Source organism: Mastigoproctus giganteus, chromosome 9 (genome assembly GCF_048544385.1).
Source record: "Mastigoproctus giganteus isolate SK-2022 chromosome 9, ASM4854438v1, whole genome shotgun sequence".
NCBI classification, from domain to species: Eukaryota; Metazoa; Arthropoda; class Arachnida; order Uropygi; family Thelyphonidae; genus Mastigoproctus; species Mastigoproctus giganteus.
In genome coordinates this window covers 19,941,833-19,958,952 of record NC_143583.1, presented here as the reverse complement: position 1 = coordinate 19,958,952, position 17,120 = coordinate 19,941,833, and positions in this window count along the sequence as shown.

Below are 17,120 nucleotides of genomic sequence, written 5' to 3'. Positions count from 1 at the left end.
ATACGCTTTGCAAGTTCGATTGGTTTCCAGGCTGCTTCATGACATGCAATGTACGTATCCTCATTTGAAATTGTACCGTAATGAGTATGTGAATTCGCTGATACTAGTCTCTTTAGTATACAACTCAAAAATGCCACTTTTATCAAGATAGAAATAAAAAATTCAATTTTTTTGTCTTCCTAGAGCTGCCTAGCGTGGGTTTTATCATTAATGCCTCGTTATGAGGAGAAAGAAATAGCAACAAGTATGAGTGGGCAATAGTGGAGGTGACATAAGTATCGGCACAGACTGTGTCATAGATCGATAATCGATGGTTGATAGCAACAAGCACACTGCATGCCAGAAAAGTATACAATCAGGACTGATTGCTTCTTTCTATGATGTCAAAGAAAGAAACCCTCTGAAGCCAGAAAAGACTATTTAAAGTACTCATATAACCAGTAGGTAAGGAAAATCAGCATATTCAACTGTACCCTAGTCCACGAGTCTCTCTCTTTTCTGAACATAATAAATAGATCAGTTTAGAGTGGTGTCGTAAAGGGCAACAGTGGAAACGTATGATCTAACAAATTCGTTTAACATATTTTATCTTTCTTGGAGCTCATGGCCCCTGAATTTGAATCCTCTACGAAAATTCGGGCTTTTCATCCAGCAAAAAATACAAGTCGATCATATGGAATCACAGACAATCTTAGCCACTATGTCGGAAAAAGAACAACACCTATAGAATTAAAGTCAGAGCAGATGGCTGTTCTCAGTCCCACTAAAGGAGGACCAACTAGATATTGACTGCATTTTTTAATATTTTGTTTGGGCAGTGTATTTATCAGAGTATTTCATGCAAATGAAATACTGTTTAATTAAAATAAATGAATAAAATAAATGAATTAACTTTTTATGTGATGATAAATAATAAATAAGATGCAAACAAATCTTACCGAAGTCTTCCCTCACCTGATAAACAACAAACTTAGTAGAGGTTCATAATATGCTTGAATATCAATAATAAAAAAGCTACGAGTTTAGTTGGCTTTCTGTCATTTGATGAGAGACGTAAGAAAGGAGTTTGTAGTTTTACTTCTAACGTAAATTCTTAAAAAAATACAAAGTCAGGAAAAGTAAAATATAAAAACTAATCTTTCTGGTTAAAAACAAAGCAGAGGTGAAAATCATGAATGAATAAAAACCACGTAGGAGAAAATCCCTGAATAGTAGTGAGAGCATTTTTCCCCAAGAAAGATTAAGACTCGTGTAATAGAATTTATAATGGAACAAATGAAGTAAGAAAAAAATATATATATTTGTTATAACATTAAGAAGTTCTTATAATAGCATTAAGAAGTTCACGTTTTACGCTTATTTGATTCTTGGTCTTAAGATTCTAATGCAGCACTTAAAGAAATTGCCAATGTTTTTCTCATTCCCAGGACCGGATGATTGCCTAGGTATCAGAAGCGCGTGCCTGTCACTACACTTAAATTTCAAATATGTATACGCAATAAATAATAATATGCGTATTTATACGCAGGACTCATGAAAATCTAAATCTGCCACTATCCATTTCCGATTAAATACTCTTGATCATTATACTAATGATTTCAATGTGTACTGAATGATATCTACACTTGACTTACAGTAATTTTCTGTTAAATAAAAATAAAATCAAAAATCGATTGTATAAATTGACGTATAAAAATGTACACCATATACAAAAAAAATTTCTATTGGCCCCTGCAACGTTATTTGCAGAACAAACAGAGAATAATAACATACCACTAAACTCTTAATTGTTTTTGGTGCTGTCCAGATTACAATTCTCTTTTTATGACAACAAATACCTATTAATTACAACAGTTTCGCAAAAAAAAAGTAAGAAAGTACACTCAAGAAAATCAGGGAAGCGTCTTCCGAACGCATTTAAAGTGCAATTTGGTGAATGATGATTACTACGCGAACCACTCTGCATAAATGTGTTCGTCAATAATATTGTATTGCTATCTGTTCTTATTAATCCACATCTGTGGACAATACTGAAGTCCCCTGTCTGCTGAACACTATTTTAGACTTAAAACTGAATGGTTATTGCACATCCAAACAGGTTCTTCTGTTAAGAGCACCTGCTTGATCGCTCTCCAGGCCTCTTTCCCATTAATCATTCAATATTAATAATAGCTTTGACAATCAATAGAAGGGAATCAGCAGGGTAATGGACTTAGATTGCTGTGCTAAAGAGAGAGAAGCAGATGGGAACTTGCACCACAAATTAATTGGTAGCAGACATTCTCTGGAGATTGGATGATAAAATATGCAGCTTCTAATGATTTTCCATATAAGATGGTGTTGGAAAAACATTGCAGTGCGTTAAGGTGATCTGGAAAGTTCCAACATGTCTGTTATTAAAACGGAACTAATCCCTGTTTAATCGTTCATTAGTAATTGTAAATAAAAAAAAAAAGTTATTGATTACTGAGCCTTTTAAAAATATATTAAAATTAAAGCGAAATCTTCTTATAATTTCTGCAGATCGCTATGCAATGTTTGAAATCCAGTTGCATTTATTACTGATATTTCAATCGGTTCCCTTTTTCTGTTTAATCCCTTTTTTAACTTTTAATATTTCCTCAAAATAAACTTTTAAGACATTTTTTCAATCGTGCACTGCAAACAGGAAAAGAAACACAATAAAATAAAACCATTGCTGGATATTAAACAGTTTTCTGCTACCTGCTTAAATAATTCTTTAATAAATACCAAAAGTGTTTCGGGCGCATTTCTTATTATTAAAAAAAATGATGAAAACAGAAAAAAAAACTTGATATTGGGTAGAGTGAGGCTTGAATAAATTTCTGAAATTTAATCGAGCGAACGATACTAATATTTTTATACAGAAAATTACTCACCTTTAGTGGTAGGATGAAGAGCGAGTTGGGAAACTTTGCCACTGCATCTCTCTGTCATCCGTGCAATGCGAAATAAAAACGATCCGTTGGCATCACACTGGAAGCACGTAGCTGAAAATTACCCCCGTTGCACAATAATGAGACGGACACATTTTCTACGGTACTTGTAGCTAAACAGTTAAGGAGAAGGGAGAGGGGGAGAGCGAAAGAGAAAGAGAGAGAGAGAGAGAGAGAGGGAGATGGCTACCAAAGTAGTCTCTGATATCGAGCGATACTGCTGTCACACTTTAGGAAACAGAACCGTGTGATATACGAAGAAAGGGGAAACGAGGAAGAAGGGCCGCTTGGCAGATGCTGCCACCTGCTGGAGACCGTGGAAAGATGTTAATGACCATTAAAGTTTTATTTCTCTCTAAGAGGAGCGGTGGAGAGAAATAATACCGATGTAGGCGGTTAGAATTTCTTGGGGAAGGTGAGGAGGAGAGGATTTTTCAGCGTCTTAAGTGTATTACCATGAATATTTCTTAAGAAATTGTCTTTATGTTGACTTAGAAAGGAATATGGTATTCTCTAATCATTGACATGTATTACAGTTTTCTCTCTTCCTGCTCTTTGTCTTCCTATGATGGCTGTGATTATTTTTTCTCGCATAGCTACAGGCATTACTCCTTTTAGAAAAGATTTAGAAGAAGAAGAAAGATTTAGAATAAGAAGGATTTAGATTAATAAAGACTTCTTAGAAAGACACCTGAGCATTTGGGATTAGCTCAGCAATTTTTTCCATAATCAGATTCATCGATATTTCAATCTACAGGAGTATATACAGATATTTCGCATACATCTAAATATTCCAATGAAATCTTCGGCGCAAAATATTAAAATTGTTATATACCTTAGTCTTCGATGTAGTGTTCGGAATGTGTACCAAGAAACGCAAGAGAATTCAGCATTTTTCTGGATGAAAACCCGAGTTTCTGGAAACAAAAACATGGAATTCTTACCAGAGATAGACTAAGCTAGTGGAGAGCCGGGATTTCAACCCAAATCTTTTACAAATGGTGTTTTTTTTTTATGATAACCCCACCCACGAATGGTATAAAATGTTATATTGCACTTCTTTAGTACTATGCATAGCTTGGAGGAGACAGAAGATACTTGTTGATATTAGATTTGAATTTACTTAGATTGTAATTGCTAGGAAATATACGAAGGACGGTTACTCCAAAGAACAGAAATATCAGGAGTAAATGAGAGTGAAGAAAACATTTGTTCTATAAGTTTGGAGTTATGGATGCTGGAACACAGCAGTGGAATTACAGATGCCATTTCCGAAGAATGGTAACTATGGAAAAGTTTTGCAGAAGTTGGACGTCTATGTGTGATGGAAAGTGGAGTTAGTTTATGGGAGAAGGATCATTAGTTATCCTGATTTTAGTATTTTCGATAGAGTCTAGGAACTTCAGAGAAGTTTGGGGATGGGGGGGGGGGGGATATATAGATGAAGCAATATTTCAGGAGACATTAGAAGACAGGTAATCCTCAATATAGTTATGCGATGTATAGAAATCTGAATGTTATCGTAGATGATCAAGGAAGAAACAAACTTTTTTTGCGAGAAAATAATACGGAGTTACTTTTAGAAGAACTTTAGTAAACTGTTTCTTCGCTTCATTGAAGAATTATCTAGAGATCAGCATTTGAGAAATTGATGGTAGATATTCGACACGTTGAAGCTATTTGCACAGAGCATAGGTTAAATAGGAAGGTCGAATATTGTGTCTATCATCAGCAAAACTATAGACAGAATTTCCAAACGCCATCTACCATCGCGATAACGTGGCGGTTGGAGGGAAAACTAGCTACCCAGTTGCAAAAATCACACACACGGAAATCCATAAGATGAGATTGTTTATAAAAACTTTATGTGTGGTGGGAGACGATTATAAACCATTGAGTTACCACAAAGAGGACTTTCAATTTAGGAGAACAGAACAATGCCTCCAAGGATATTCAGAAGGCATTTCTCCTTTTCTAAGTGCTCATCGAAACTGTATAAGAAATCTGAAAACATATCTATGGTGGGTTCATTTTGCATATTGTCTCAAAACTTTTTACATCAGCATTCAACTCTCTCTCTCTCTCTTAGATTTTCTCTCTAATTTATTTCTGTATGAATAAGAATATCATTAATTGCACATAATTATCAAGGAAATTATGAAATCAAAATAAAAAAACTGATTGAATTTTATTTTAAAGAAAAAAATAAAAAAAAAAAGAATGGAATAGCTTTTTCCAAGATATATCTACATAATAGGATAACGTCATTCAAATATGTTGCCATAGAAACAGAGGTTGATGAGAATTTGCTGAATGGTGAAAAAAAAAACCTCATCTGTAAAGAAGAATGAGGAGGTAATTGCAGGTTGTTTCTATCGATTTTCATATTTTTCAGAAATTGCTCGTACATATTTTAATTAAATGGAATTTATCGTTTTCTCTATCTTGTTTATGAGCTACGACTTCTCTAAAGTGTATGCAAGATCCAACGATTCTTTAATTGCATCATACGCCTGAGTGATTAATTAGCACTCATGCTGAGTTTCTCAATTTATAACGCCAGCTCTCAAGAGAGAGATAACACGTGTGAGTGTGTGTTAGAGAGAGAGAGAGAGAGATGAGGGTTAGTATTCTTATCTTCCAGATATATGTTTTTTGAACGTTAAAATTTTTCGATTTTATTAGACAGAAATTGAAACAAAGCAAATTTATTGTGGGCTCTAATTTTTTTTTTCTATTTCTCTAGCTGCGCTATGGTGCAGCCCTCACTCTCTGATATTTGCACTCGTTGAGGGAGGCGAGATCTGCAACTAAACTGCTCCAGCAAATCAGATGTGCTACTTCCCTTTTCGCTTAAATTATTGATTCCTTGGGATGCTGTAAAACCAACCTCTTCCTCTTTAATCCTTCCAGTCAAATACAGTATTAAAAGGCATTCTAAACGCCTAGGTTTTCACCTGTACTAAAGAAATCTTAGCCTATGAACTTTCAGGTAACCAGCCGGAAAGTGAACGTATTTGGAACCCCAGTATCTCTTACATTTATGGTGAACTCTATCAATTAATTTAATTAGAAAAGGTTTTTTTTGTTGTTGATCGGGCTCTGGTCGTGCAATAAAACAGTTATCATTAATATCTTCTCTGGAGAATATTTTGTATGAGAGAACATTTTCTCTCTTTCCCCTTATTCTCATAACAGTTTCCCCTTAATCTTTACCAGTTATAATATGCTGTCCACTTTCTAAATTTGTTCTAGTCAAGCCAATTTACCGAGTTCTTTGGATATTTAAATTTTAGTTATTTTAAAGTTACAAGAACTTGTCTGTCATATTCGTATATGTGCATTATGCCTGTTTCGGGGCCGATCGGCACATTTTGCTGGCTGAAAAACGTGGAATAATTCAGAGGGAACTCTTATTTCCTCTATCTTAGATTGACACGGTGATGTATCGTGCTTACTAAGCCGCCACGGAGGATGAGTAAAGAGCCTATTCTCTTCATCGTGTTTGTCTGTCCGTCTGCATGTAATAACGCTACTCCAAGTGGACGGATTTTTTTTTTTTTTATGAAAATTTATATTTGGAATCTTTATAAGGATTCATTTGAACAGTCTCAAATTTCATCAAAATCAGAATAATAGATATTGGGCAACTTGGTTTTCGAAAAATTTCGAAAATCAAGTCGCACAATATTGCCCAAAAAGCTGCTATCCTTTTCAAAATTTCATCACTTTAATTTAGAATATTCTTCTGCCCCCTTTGTACTAAATATCACATCAATAGGTTAACCCATTCGTTTTCTCTGTGCACCTCACAAAAAAAAAAAAAAAAAAAAAACAGTTCCAACAAAATTCTCAATTAATGGCTACCAAACACGTCGTGAGCATCAAAAAAATGAGATTATGGCAAACTTCTTGATCACAGTACAGAAGGTGTTTTAAGCACATTATTTGATATTCGAACGTACTTGTTTTTTTCTCTCGATAAAAGCGTTCATATCCATTAAGAGATTACTACCTTTACTAACAACATCACGTTTCGGAACTTTTGCCAGTCCCTTGGTCACAAGAGCTGCTGCGTAGTGCAAATCGCGATTGGGAAGTGTATTAATTGATAGTTATTTCTTAATGGAAATAACTAGCGAAGTAACTCCTTCAGAATTCATATCGATGACCATTGGACATATTGTTAGCAAGATGGTAAAAGCCTTCAAAAGACTTGGTCGCCCTTGTGACCAATTTAAACAGTAATGTCAGCTTCCAGTAATGGAGTCCTTGTGTAGATATTTCAAAAAAAGATGTTCATCATCAATCGATGCATAACTCGTCTGAAATCGGCAATTTAATATCCTCAAATGATAGCTGCCTTTTCTATGCTAACTAGCGCTATTAATAAAAAAAAATCCTGAAATTTTCTTCTGATAAGAAAAGGCATTTATACACTGGTGTGCAAAAATTAAGGACCAGTCAGGTTTTCACCTGTAGCTTCTCATAGGAGTGGCCTGGATATGGGAAAAGCATACCAAAGGAACCTCGTGAGGTACAGAAATTATGAAAGAAACAACACCGACACAACAACGGAAACAAAACGGTACAATAAAGAGGGACTTGATCAAAAATGGCAACATAGCACTGGCTGCCATGATACAGATGCATCACTGCCAAAGATATAACAAAGGGAAGAGGTAGTCCTCAGTAGGAGATATGGCCACCCCTAATGTCGATGCAGGCTTTGCACCGCCTGTCCATACTTAGAACAATGTTGTTGATAAGTTCTTGCGGTAACATCGCCCATTCCTCTATCAACGCCATCTTCAGCTGGTGAACATTTTCGGGTGGGTGTGTACGTGCCACTAGGCGTCTCCCCAGAGCGTCCCATATATGTTCGATGGGATTTTGATCGGTGAACGGGCAGGCCAATCCATACGAACAATATCCTCACTTTCCAAAAGCATATCAACAGATGCAGTGCGATGGGGTGTGGCGTTATCATCCATAAACACGAACTCGGAGTCAATGACACCTCTGAACAGACGCACATGGGGAAGGATTACCCCAGTACAGTAGCGTGCACTAGTTACAGTACCGCCTTCCAGTATGTGGAGTTGTGTACGTCCATCAAAGATAGGTCCTCCCCAGACGAGAACACCTCGATCCCCATATCGATCCTTTCAGTGATGTTTGCGGGGTGATACCGTGTGCCAACCACTCGCCATATTAGCTGACGTCCAGAATCGCTGTTGAGACTGAATCTACTCTCATCAATAAAGACTACCTTAAGTAAAGGTTTTGTGGTTGTAACCTTTAGAAATAGTGTTGGTCCTTAAGTTTTGCACACCAGTGTATGAACGAATGCTCAACCATAAATTAATTATAGGATCTCGTCTTTTGCGAAAAGAGAAGATCCTGCAAGTTCTTTTGTTTCTGTAAAAGTATTTTTGTACGCTTATTGTAATAAAAGATAATCGATATTACCTCATCTATTAGAATTTAAACGTTGATATCTTCAGTACCACTTTCTTTTGTCGGCCTCTGTATTTAAATGAGCGTGTAACATTCCATATTTTGGTATTCTGCAGATCAAATGAGATTATTCCGCAGCGAAATTATTAAAATCCCTTCCACTGCCCTCCACATGACAGTTGTTATCAATTATTTCCACAAATGTTCTGTCACCTGTCTGAAAGTTATCAAAAGTTAATTTATCTCAATTACCAAGTTTTATCCGTGGAAATCACCAGCGAATAAAATAGGATAACAACAAAGAAGCTGATGTTTAGTGTTCCATATCTACGCGGAGTTTTGAGGCTCGTGTTGAACTTGTTGAATACCAGTGGGATCCCTGCTTTGTGCTTTAATTATCAATTATCAAATACCCCACAATTGGGAAACAAAGATCTTCCTTAATTGTCACTAAATAATAAAGAATTCCAGTTAATTAGATGTCAGGAAAGTGTTAAACGTCCACCATAACTTAGAAGCGATAAGCCTCATCTTTACAACACAACACACATGGACTGAACGTTTTGGGACCCAGAATGATGTCATGTTAAAAATAAACTTATTAATTAATCCAATTAAATGTTGTTCTCGCTCTATGGCCACCAGAGAGATAATTACAGCATCCCAATGCTCTCTTCATGCGTGATTTGTTAATTTCTGTCATTTTGAATTTTTGAAACTCGGAGGTATTGGAAAATGCAAGTCACTCACAGCCAGTCATTATTTAAATATTGAAACTTTTAAATTATTCGACAAATGGGGATGCATGTGGACTTACATTTCATCTCCTGACTTAAACTCAACCCAGAAATAGGAGCTTTGTCTTATTTCAAGGATTGTCTGATGTACGCTGCCTCTGTAATCTTCCACTTCAAAATGGACTTATATTGCTTTAATGTCAAGTTATATAGTCTTGTTCCATCTCGCATTGTGCACTTCCACCATGATGAGCATCATTTCATTACATGGTAACGCCATCTGTTAGGTAAACCTCACACTAAGAAATGTTTCCTCTGAAATGTTTATTATGAATTTATTCCTTTCTAAAAATATGTTAATTTAAAGATAACCTACATTTATTGTTGTTTGTGTGTGATAAGCGTCAAAGCAACTAACACTAACGGGCGTTAGTAAACTACGTCTGCAATTTAAGTATGTGCTTCGATCGGTTTCTTTTTGCTAGAAAAAAAAAATAGAATCCTCTCCTGAGACCGACTAACTTGGCCATATTGTGAAAAAAAAATTCCCTAACTTCTTCGAATTGATGGGATTCGAACACTATAAATTAATCACCGCAGCTTTTTACACTGAGTGGACAGAAATCATGGGATACCTACCTAGTAACGAGTGGACCCATCTTTCTCCCGGATAAGGGCAATCACACGGCGAGGCATTGAGTTCACCAGTTAACGAAGGTATTTACATCCATTCTTGCAGCACCGCTGCCATAAGTCCATAATTCCGTCGCATTCCTAGGTGGAGAATCCAAATCTCGAACGGGCCTTTCCACAGCATCCAAAAAATGCTCCACGGGGTTCATGTCCGCTGAACGGGGAGGCCATTCCATGGTGGTAAAATCTGCGGAATGCTCTTCAAACCATGTTCTAGTTGCCACGGTTCTGTGGAAAGGCGCATCGTCCGGCTGGAAGAATTCATTGCCTTGTGGGTGCACGATGATCATGAAGAGATGCAGATGGTCTGCAAGGATGGACACGTAATCTGGAGCGTTGATAAATGCGTCTAGACGTACCAGAGGTCCCAACGTGTTCCACTTGAACAAGCCCCAGACCATTACCGACCGTCCACCTGCCTGAACAGTTCCTTGTTCACATGACAGGTGCATAGCGTCGGACCAGGAGACCCGTCTCCAATCATCCAAGGTCCAGTGACTATGTTCTTTCGTCCAGTTGAGGCGTAGAGTCTTGTGTCGTGGTATTAGCAATGGGGCTTTGGTGGGTCCGCCGTTCCCAGAACCTATTGAGGGTAATGATCGCCTGATGGTCTTCGTGGAGACGTTTCTGGCACGTTAAAGTCGGCGGTGGTTTGTGGCACTGTCGCTCTCCATTTGGCTGAAACAATGCGAGACAGACGTCGACGGCCACATTCATCCACCATCTTTCTCCCTTCCCCATAGCGCTGTGCACAGGGATGTTGTTGTTCCAGAAATGGCGTATTCCTAATACACTCTTGATACTGTCGAACGTGGCGATAGTGCAATTTCTGTACCATCTCCGGGATAGAGTGACCCATGTATCGGGCACCCACTATCATCCCTCTTTCGAAGTCGGTTAACTCACAAAGTTTATCCATACTAACATCGAATTACCGTCTACGTGAATACAGTGTACCTATATACCTGCCAAGCGATGGGTTCGTCCACTAGTGAGAGGGATGGCAGAGTCGCGTTGCCCAGGAATCAGGTATCCCATAAATTCTGTCCTTTCAGTGTACGATTGAGTCTCGGGTGTATAGATTGGCGCAATAACCAAATAACACACAACAAACGGCGGATGCTATGGTCGGAAACACCTCATTGATATGGGAAGACAACGGAAGCTGACAAGACATGGGACAAGGATGTAATCTCTCAAATAATAGCCCAGTAGAACACAGGTGCATTTCACCTCTGTTCTTCTGGGATATTGAACAAAGATGCATTTTAGATCGCAAAAATTATTGTAGTTTTGTACGCAATGGAAATATTCCCCTTATATGACCCATTCAACTACATGTGGCCAATGCAGGCATAATGATGTAGGAGTAGTTTTAAATAAATAAATAAATTTTCTGTTTATACTCCGGGACGACCAAACAGTCAGAGGAGTTAACAAGAGAGACAGAATACAAGAAACAGCACCGTATTCAGCAGTCACGGGCTTGAATCCCGGTCACTCAAGGCACGTGTACTTATGCACTCGTGTGCCTGACCACTAGGCTATGGCGGCCTTTTTTGTTGTACATACTAGACCCCATGGTACCAGCGGAGCAACATGGATTCTAAGGTTCTGCTTGTAGAACCTATCTCTGGGTTCTACAAATAGAATAATGTGTCTTCTTATAAGAGGAAAATTGTACAGATTTGGTTCAACGAACATAAAAGTGAATTCAGTCTATGACCTCTCCAGTCACTAGACCATAATCAAATTGAGAACCTGTGAGATGAAAAGAACTTTTGGAACAGTGATCCGCAACCATAAAATATAAACATTTATAGCAACAGTTGAGTGACTATAGACCAGCATCCCTGTGGAATGCTTTCCAAACCTCCTTGAGTCTTAGCCACTATGAATCCAGGCTGTTCCAAAGGTTAAAACACTCAATGCACGAGTTCATTTGCTGTTTACTACGGAAGATGAAAAACATTACTCGTAAATAAAAGAAGCACTGTAGACGATGAAAATACGCATTTACTTTCTGTTTGTATTTTTATGTATCTGTGTCGCCAGTTTTCAGTTTGGTGTTTATTTTATATTTGTGTTGTTATTAAATAAATAAATTTCCGTTTATACACTACACTCCGGCACCAGGAGAATTTTACAATTTCAGTTTAATTATATACTGGTGTGTGCAAAACTGAAGGATCATCACTATTTCTAAAGGTTACAACCACAAGATCTTTACTTAAGGTACTCTTTACTGATGAGAGTAGATTCAGTCTCAGCAGCGATTCTGGATGTCAGCTAATCTGGCGAGAGGTTGGCACACGGTATCACCCCGCAAACATCACTGAAAGGGATTTATATGGCGGTACTGTACTGAGGTAATCCTTCCCCATTTGCGTCTGTTCCGAGGTGCCATTGGCCCCGAGTTCGTGTTTATGGATGATAACGCCACACCCAGCTGTGATATGCCTTTGGAAAGTAAGGACTTTTGTTCGTATGGATTGGCCTGCCCGTTTCACCGATCTAAATCCCATCGAACACATATTGGACGCTCTAGGAAGACGCCTAACGGCACGTCCACACCCGCCAGAAAATGTTCACCAGCTGAAGATGGCGCTGACAGAGGAATGGACGATGTTACCGCAAGAACTTGTCAAAAACATTGTTCTTATTGTGGACGGGCGGTGCAAAGCCTGCATTGACATTAGGGGGGTGGCCATATTTCCTACTGAGGACCACCTCTTCCTTTTGTTCCATCTTTGGCAGTGATGCATCATGGCAGCCAGTGCTATGTTGCCATTTTTGGATAAAGTCCCTCTTTATTGTACCGTTTTGTTTCCGTTGTTGTGTTGGTGTCATTTCCCTCATCATTTCTGTACCTCACGAGGTTCCTTTGGTATGCTTTTCCCATATCCAGGCCACTCCTACGAGAAGATACAGGTGAAAGCTAGACTGGTCCTTAAATTTTGCACACTAGTGTAGTATTATTTTATTATATAACAACGGGCAATGCCTTTTGAAGCATTGTGCTCGATCGGTCGATGTGGGTGTCAGTGACAACATACGATTCCCTAGAACCACAGCTAGCATAGAAATGAGGAAACCAGTATCCAGACTGAAATTTTATTATTTTTTTTCGATACAAATAATTTTTCATTTTTTCTAATACAGTGTTTACACGTACCACAAAAATTCTCTTCCTCTCTACTTTACAAACAAAACGAATATGGCTGTGTTCACCATCGTCCACCAGTTTGTTTTCTTAAGAATTTCTCGGAGATCTTTCATTGGAAAGGCAGGCAAACTAGTTTTAGAATACATGAAAACCAAAAAACGTATAGTATTGAGAGTTGCTTTCGTGCATAACTTCATTTAAGTTTTCTTCATGTGCCTTGATTGGGGCTCTTTCAAATTGCAGGTGGGTTTCCTTGTAGCTTTTGTCCAATAAATAAAGTAAGTCCAATAAATAAGTCCAATAAAATAAAGTAAGCTTTATATTCTTCTGACGATTAACATCTGACATAGCGATTTAATGAACTGATTCTCTCCAGATACATAAAGACAACTAAGGCAACATATTCCTACTTGCATTTAAAACTCTTGGCATCAACGCTAGTCTTCATTACCCCCACCCTGTCTCTTTCTCATTCCCTTGATCGCCGTTCTTCCACACAATGTTGACAATAAATGGGTTTACATCCCATCCTGGTTGGCTTTGTTTCACACCGTGGGTGTTTCATCAAACATGGACGAAAACCCGAAGAGAACCTGTAATTTGCAGATCGATATATAAAGGCCTTGTAGTCTTAGCTTCCTGGGCGGAAATTCAAAAAAAAAAACGATAGTCTTACCACCAATGAATTATTATTGTATTATATGGAACACGCACAGGAAAATCTGCATAACGAAATTTAAATCTATTTGGTTCACTAACTCTGTTTCTGCCTATTTTCAACTCTAACCTCTCTGGTCCAGAAGTCAGAAATCTCAGATTTATTTCCAAAATTCTCTTTTGGAAATGGTTTCTCTGCAACTTTAGCAAATATCCAACTTCTATGCCTCCTTCCTTCTTCTAGGCCAATTAGAAATCTATTCTTTTCTGCGCTCTATTAATCGTACCACAACCATGATGAAAACCATTTTGTTTATATTTATGTCTTCTCTCAATTAGTTGTAAGATATCTTACAAATATAATAGAAATATTTGTTTTGCTAAAATAAATCCAGGAAAGGCGATGGAAAGGGAGTATTAAGTTTAAAAATAATAAGTATTAAGATTGGATATTTATTTTTAATGTGAATAAGGTTAAAGTTTGAAGAAACACTGGATTTGGGGATGAGAAAGTTATAGACGTATATGTTAAATAGCAGTTAAATGGAAACAAGTAATTTCGAGTAATATAGAGAGCAAACAGAGACAACGGTCAGCACCAGAGAAGGGGTGCCATTTGAGAACAGGCGTGAAAGGGTTGCTGAGGGCAAGAACAATAGGACCATGAAATGGCATTACGAAGCGTCTCTTTTGATCTAAGCCACCGTTAAGAAGTAAACAGGAAATTAGTGGACGTTCAGTGTTTGCATCGAAAGAAAACGGCGTCAGGGTGGCTGATAATTTGGAAAGTTGGCCATATTTAGCAGAGAAGGTGTGAACACGAAACTGAGTGTTTTGGAGGTGACTAGCAAACATGAAAAGGTCATACTGCCGTGTGAACAAAAAAATAAGAAATTTCTAGAGAAGGGTTGGTTTATGCACTAGGGAAACGGCTGTAGCGAGTTGTTTTCGCAAATAGGAAGGAATGGAAAATTAAACAGTACGGGGATGGGTTGGGGTCCTTGGGGGAAGCGTTCCAAACTTGAGGGAAAAATAAAAGTTCGGGGGGAGTAATGGAGAAAGTGTCCACTCTGCATCTGATTTCTCTGTGGTCTAGGAGAGAAAGTCGTGAGTTTGCGGGTTGAAGTGGAAGTACATTTTTTGGTCGTCGGAGTTCATATGTCGTGGTAGCAAGATGAAGAAGAAAAGGGGAAGAAATGAGGGAAAGAAAGCCTGGTCCGGCATCCGAGGGTAGTGATAGGCAGTGAAGGCGGTGGTTAAATTCAAGGTTAATGTAAACATGCAAGAAAGAAAGCGAGCCCCACCCTAGACACTTGTGTCTAGGGTCGGGCTCGTTGAAAAGTGGCCAGTTGTGCAGACATGTGAGCCAAGAAGAGAAAGAAAGACTTGTCCGGCATCGGAAAGCAGTGTGCCCAAGAAATGGAAGATAATGTAAGTATTTTTCTGTTTTTTTTTTTTTTTTGTTTTTTTTTATTGAACCCCGAACTCGTGGACTTATAATCTAAACTCTGTAAGAAATTGATTGATAGTTCTTTCTAACGAAAATTAAATTTGGAATAGGCAAGTTAGTTACTAAGGTTGAGATAATTTGTTAAGAATGTTAATGATTATGAAATTATGTAAGGGTGCTACAGGGGTAATAAAAGGAAAGTGATAGTACAAAGGAATTAGTAAAGAAATTATATTTATAGGGGTAGTACTGTAAGGATCATTAAATTAGGCCAGGTGCCAACACAAGATAACATATCAGATGAGGTGTAAAGAGAAAGAAATTTATTAATAGAGAAACCTCATGAGTAAAGAGGGATGACTAAGACGATAACTAGACAGTAATTAAGGTAGAATGAGGGATTTATAGTGAACATTACTGAGGTATGAGGATACCAGTTGTAATACATATCATGTGTTAAAGGCTAGGAAAAAAATATAAAAAGAGTAATAAGAGTTAAAATGAGTTTTACTGATGTAAGTGATAAAAATTGGTAATGTAAGAGAATGATTGAGTAATCATCGAGAATTCATATTAAGTAAGATACAACTGACACAAACTGGCGTTAATAATTTGTAAATTGAGAAGTAGTTGATGAGAGAGAGGTAGTGTATTGTACTGTAGTATGGTTCAAATATATGGAAATTGGTATGCATGTATATATGTAGTTTTGTTTCTTTATGTAAATGCTGTATATCATGTTCATTAAAGGTTTGTACATCTATTGAAAAATGTGTCTTTAATGTTCTGCTAACACGCGCCAGATCTTATCACTGCAATACAAACGCGGCATTCTGGTGATTAATTTTGCAATAGTGTCTTGACTAACATTATTCCAAGAGACCCGCAAGGTTTTCCATAAATTTTGTGAAGATGGGCAGACTTCATGGGCTTGACGGTCTAGATGATCGCATAAAAGCTCTATTGGATTTAAGCCAGACGATTGGAGCGGCCAAACCATAATTTGCAATATCACCTCCTGTTGTTTAGTTGCTAGAAGGTTCCTGCACAGCTTAGAACTGTACTTCGGGTTGACTTGTTGTAATATAAAATTTCTTCCACAATGACGAAATCCGCAGTATATTGCATTATATTCAAGAATATTTTTATAGCCTTCTTTTCTTAAAATTCCTTCAATTCTGATGATGTCACCTACTTCAGAAAAACGGAAGCAGATCATGATGGAAGCACCACCGTTCTTGACTATTAGCACTAAACAATGCGTCACCATTTTTTTTCAGTTGATCGTCTCAAATAAATTCTAAGCTTGGTTCCAAAACTTTCAAATTTCGATTCATCCTTCCACAAGACGTTCTTTACTCTTCAATTGTCAAATGTTGATGGTTCTTAACGCAAGCAAACTGTTTTTTTTATTTATTTTATTTTCCATTTTAACAAGGATTTGTGGACCGCTACACGACCATGAAGTCCTGCTTGTTTATGACGATGCTTTACAGTGGATAGAGACACAAATTTCGGTTTATATTGAACTCAACTCGAATTCTCAACTCAGGTGCAATAAGTCGTTGAGTGTGTTTAGAAATCAATGTCTTATCTTGTGCTTTCGTTGTTACACCCGATCGTCCTGATCGTGGTTTGTTCTTTAAACTGGCAGTTTCCTTGAATCGGAGAATGGTAGTTTGTACTCCTCTAAATGAAACGCCTATTTTTTGCCAATACTTCTCATGGAATAACTTTCTTTATACAGAGTTATAATAGCATTTATTTTTTCAACGCTCGCTTCCTTATTTCTTGCCATGCTTATCACGAAACACAACTTACACCAAACACTTTCTGAATTTTTGATTTTATAAGTCAGAGCTCCTATATTATTGCAAAACACTCTACAATCATCTGCAATCATGTATAATATTGAAAAAAAAAAATACCCCCACTTCCTAAAATATTCTATCATCATCTACAACGTTCTACCACATTCAAGAATTTTGTACAACTTTCTG